At 34.2% G+C, this 4,499-nt stretch overlaps 1 pseudogene; it reads right to left on the bottom strand.

The window, feature by feature from the left end:
• Positions 1-621: 621 nt before the first annotated feature.
• On the bottom strand, positions 622-3,917 carry LOC127083412 (serine/threonine-protein kinase WNK8-like; annotated as a pseudogene).
• Positions 3,918-4,499: the final 582 nt, after the last annotated feature.

Raw genomic sequence — 4,499 nt, 5'->3', positions numbered from 1 at the left:
TTTTTGTGAAACTCAAAATTTGTTGTACCTTCATTTTCTTATTTTTTATTTTCAGCAGATTCTGAAAATAGCGTTCATAGATGATAGCATATTCTAAATACTACATATTATGAATCAGATAGATCCAAAATATAATTGACGTGTATACTTCTATGAGAAATGCCAAATATACACCCCCTAATACACAATTCAATATATTCTCTTCTATTTACTAGATTCCACAGTTTATGAGATCCACATACACTTGAGTTCCACAAAATTATGAGAACCAGATACTTTTGTGGCATCCATATGAATTCCAACAAATAAAAGATAGTGAATGTGGTGTTAAAGACGTGAAAAAGAATAACCTATTTATGCTAGATTTTTTAATTTTCTTGGTAAGGGGTAAAACAGCCTAAAGAAAGTAATCACCAAATTCGGAGGAACCATCAAACGTAAGACAGAACACAATCAAACATTCTACTACCAATATCTAAAATGAAACATGCTTTGCTAGGCCATCTGCAACAGTTTTCTTTTTTTTTTGCAGAAGTGATTCTCCAAGTTTTAGGATTGGACAACGATGATTAAGGTCATACAGATTAAAAAAGCCATTTGACCTAAAATTGAGATGGTAAATTCACACCTAAATATGGCAAACTATAGATTCATCATCATCATTCATACAAAGTAATGTCAAAACCACAGGGCCAGTTGCAACCAAAAACCAATCCATCAAGAGAATTTCAAAGCAGTTGATAAAAAGCAGCCAGAAATCAATTAATGTAAATCAATAACAAAAATACCAGATAATTGCTCAATCCGCCCCCCTAAGTTTTCCGGAAGTTTCCGGTAATGCATTTTTGACAGATTTGAAAATATAGGCGGACGGATTGAGAAATTTAAAAAATATCAACCAAAAAAAACAAAAAATAAAATCATCCTAGAATATCAGAAAATCACCCTACTGCATCATATAACTGTTGTATTCTTCTTTGAAATCCATCTCTTTTTGGCATTTTCTATGGCTTCCTCCCTCATCTTCACAAGTTCACGAAAACATTGCCGATACTGGGTTTCTATTGCTTCAAGCTCCAACTGTAGCTCATTTAAATGATCATTGTCAAGAGAACATTTGCTAGACATGTAACTTGAGACTGAGTTCTCTGATAGATTATTGTTTCCATCTTCTTGACCATAAATCCTGACATCTGAATTGGAATTTAAGCCATTGGATCCCTTACAACATTCATGAAGAATAAAACAATCAGGCTCTACACCTTCAGAATCAGTGGCAATTGCAACACCATACTCGGCTGAAATATCTGATGAAACAGATTCTTGCTTGTCCTGATCTTCCCCATCAAGGTGTGACTGACCTAAATCCTCATACATTGCCTTCAAATCAAAACTATCTGATCCCAATGTCCAATGGCAGTTTAACTGTTCACCATTCTGAGTTTCCGAAGGCATGTACAAATCATCTGTTCCAGATGAGAGGTTCTCACATAAGGGTTTCCAGTCAGGCACAAGCTCAAAAATCATGTTGTTTATAAGCTCAGCAATGACAGCTACATCTTCAGCCTTGAGTTCCAGATGTTCCACCATTTCCTCGGCAATTGAAATTGTGGTGTCGGAATCAATATAGAATGGAAAATGGATATTCCTAGCTCCACCTACAGAAACATAGTAATAACATTTAGCATAGAGTAGATTTTTAAAAAAACATGAACATACTCACCATGAGAATCGGCAATTCGCAGTGTAAGTGAAATTGTAAGATCGGCATTCTTCTCCCCTCTTAACCTAAACTCATTGTTCTCTGTCTTCCTCAGGAGATCAAGAATTGAAACTTGAGAAGTTTCTTTAATCCTTTCCACAGAGGAGCCAGGTGATGTATGCCCGAGGTTTGAATCTATCTCCATGGGATGGGGCTCACATGCTGGTGGATTCATTGATTTGATGGGGGGCTTAAGCAGCGGCGGGGTATCATGAGAGATCTTTGTGTTTCCAGTTGCGAGGAATGGGTCTTTCAGCAATTCAGATGCAGGCAATCTCATAGATGCTGGAACTAAACACTTTTCTATAAATTGCTTCACTTCAGGATCATTCACTTTAGCAAGAGCAGCAGGCTTTATACCCTGAATCAAAACACATGAGCACAAGCTAAGAATAACATAAAACCAGCATGAGTATTTTTATAAAGAAAGAAAACATAAACAACGTGGAAAATTAAATGAACTCCAATTCTGCAAAAACTTACAGAGGTAACTTTCTTATATATCTGCGCCGGATTTTTGCATTCACTATACGGGTACTCACAGGTGATCATTTCCAAGATACACATGCCAAAGGAATATATGTCAACAAGTTCATTGTATTCTTCCTCATAAAGCTCCGGAGCCATGAATTCTGGAGTACCTGTTCCCAGCACGATCAAAAAACAATTATTCAATTACAAGCTTTAATCAAGTGGAAAGTTTCAGATAAGCTCAAATATAATACCAATAACACTCCGGGCAGTAGGCTGCTGCATGATAATCGCCAGACCGAGATCTCCAATCTTAACTTGCCCATTGTTCCCGTTAACAAAAATGTTATCGCATTTAAGATCCCTGTGAATAACAGGAGGATTGTGACTGTGCAGAAAGCACAAGCCACGAAGAATCTGCCTCGCCCAGTTCTTGATAGCTTTCATATCCACATTCTTATGTTTTCGCCGATACCTACAATACAAAGCAATAGCAATATAAAAACAACCAATCACTAAAAACAAAACTAGAAATCACAAAGCAAAAACACAATTCAACAAATCTTACTGCCTCAAACTCCCAGAGGTGAACAATTCAGTTATCATGTTAATAGTCCTGGTCTTTTCATCCACCCAAGAGCTATACAACTTAATAATATTTTCATGTTTCAGTGACTTAAGAAGGTGAACCTCAGAATACAACTTTTCCAAATTTTCAGGTAATTGCATAACATCCTCTATAGTAATTCGGTTCCAAGCAACTTCTATTCCATCTACTTCATCAAAAGCTTTATACCTAAAATAACATTACGAATCAACAAAATAACTAAATAAATAAACAAACAAATAAAATAAATAAAATCCAACACTAATAATAACCAAAGTTGATAAAGAGGAAATCATACACAGTCTTAAACGCTCCTTTCCCTAACTTTTCATCATACTGTATATAAACCGAAATCAATCAATCAATCATAAACAAAACATTAACATTAACATTAACATGAATATAATAAACAAAAATTCAAAATCAATTAATCAGCAATAACATTAACATACCCGTGCGTAACGCAAAGTAGGATCTTTCTCCACAACACCAACATCAACAGTTTCAGAATCCATAACAACGCCAAAACACAAGAAAATCCCCCTCAAAAAAATCAGAGAGGAATCGAACGATTATTCAGGTTACTAAAGGGTGAGAAGTCGAAGAGAAGGAAGAAGGCTGTGTTCAGAAAAAGCTTCGGAAGCAACTGAATAAGGATCGAATGCCGAACGGAAACGGAATCGGAAACGGCATCCGATGGAAGACATGTCAGAGGATTGAAATTGCATGGTGAAATTAGCGTTGTGAAAGTAGCGGCGTAACAGTATCGGAATGTTCAAGGGCAATTGAAACGAACACAATTCCATATCTCTTTTATCTGCATCTTCTTCTTCAACAGAACTGCGATTAACCCTAACCCTAACCCTAACCCTAACCCCAACCCTAATATTCGAAAATGAAAAAAGATTTGAATTTTGAAAGAAAATGGGTTTGAGTCTCAGTGTTTGGTTTAGCTGATAATAACTGAATTTTTTCGGAGCAAACCTTAATTTCTAGCTCTTGGGGCGTATATGAGGGAAAGCTCGCAAACGAATGAATAACCCTTTATTAGTTAGTTTTATTTTATGCATAATAGGCGGCGGTTAATTTTGATCGTAAAACAAACATGATAAATGATAAATATAATATTAATTAAAAAAAACAATTATTACTAAAACAAACAAAAAAAATTTAGTGCTTTAACCTTATCTTCAGCTTTGTTCTATTTTTTTGTTTTTAACTGTTCTTCTTATACTTATTTATCTACCGAACTTTTTTAAGAAATAAAACTCATAGCATTTCTAATTTAACTGTTCTTCTTATATTTATGTATCTACTGAACTTTTCTTAAGAAATAAACTCATAGCATTTTAATAGTGATCAAATTATTAATCATTATTAGGAGGACAAGAGATTAAAAAATTGGTGATTATTTACTAAATAAAAATAAAAATGTAAACTGCAGTTTATCTCATAATAGGAAAATTTTAGTTAAATTTTTTAATTTTATTTCCATAATAACAATCATTTTGACCTATTTTGACAAATATATAGGAAATTCAATTGACGATGGCAGGATAAAAAATTTTACACTGTCGATTCATCACCATCACCTATTTGCATTACTTTAGAAGTTTTTAAAATAAAAGACAAATTTATTTTAATATCTAACGTCTATGA

The sequence above is a fragment of the Lathyrus oleraceus genome, chromosome 5, assembly GCF_024323335.1.
Source record: "Lathyrus oleraceus cultivar Zhongwan6 chromosome 5, CAAS_Psat_ZW6_1.0, whole genome shotgun sequence".
In the NCBI taxonomy this organism is placed as follows: Eukaryota; Viridiplantae; Streptophyta; class Magnoliopsida; order Fabales; family Fabaceae; genus Lathyrus; species Lathyrus oleraceus.
The sequence above is the reverse complement of the archived record's forward strand: the minus strand, read 5'-3'. Positions and strand labels throughout refer to the sequence as shown.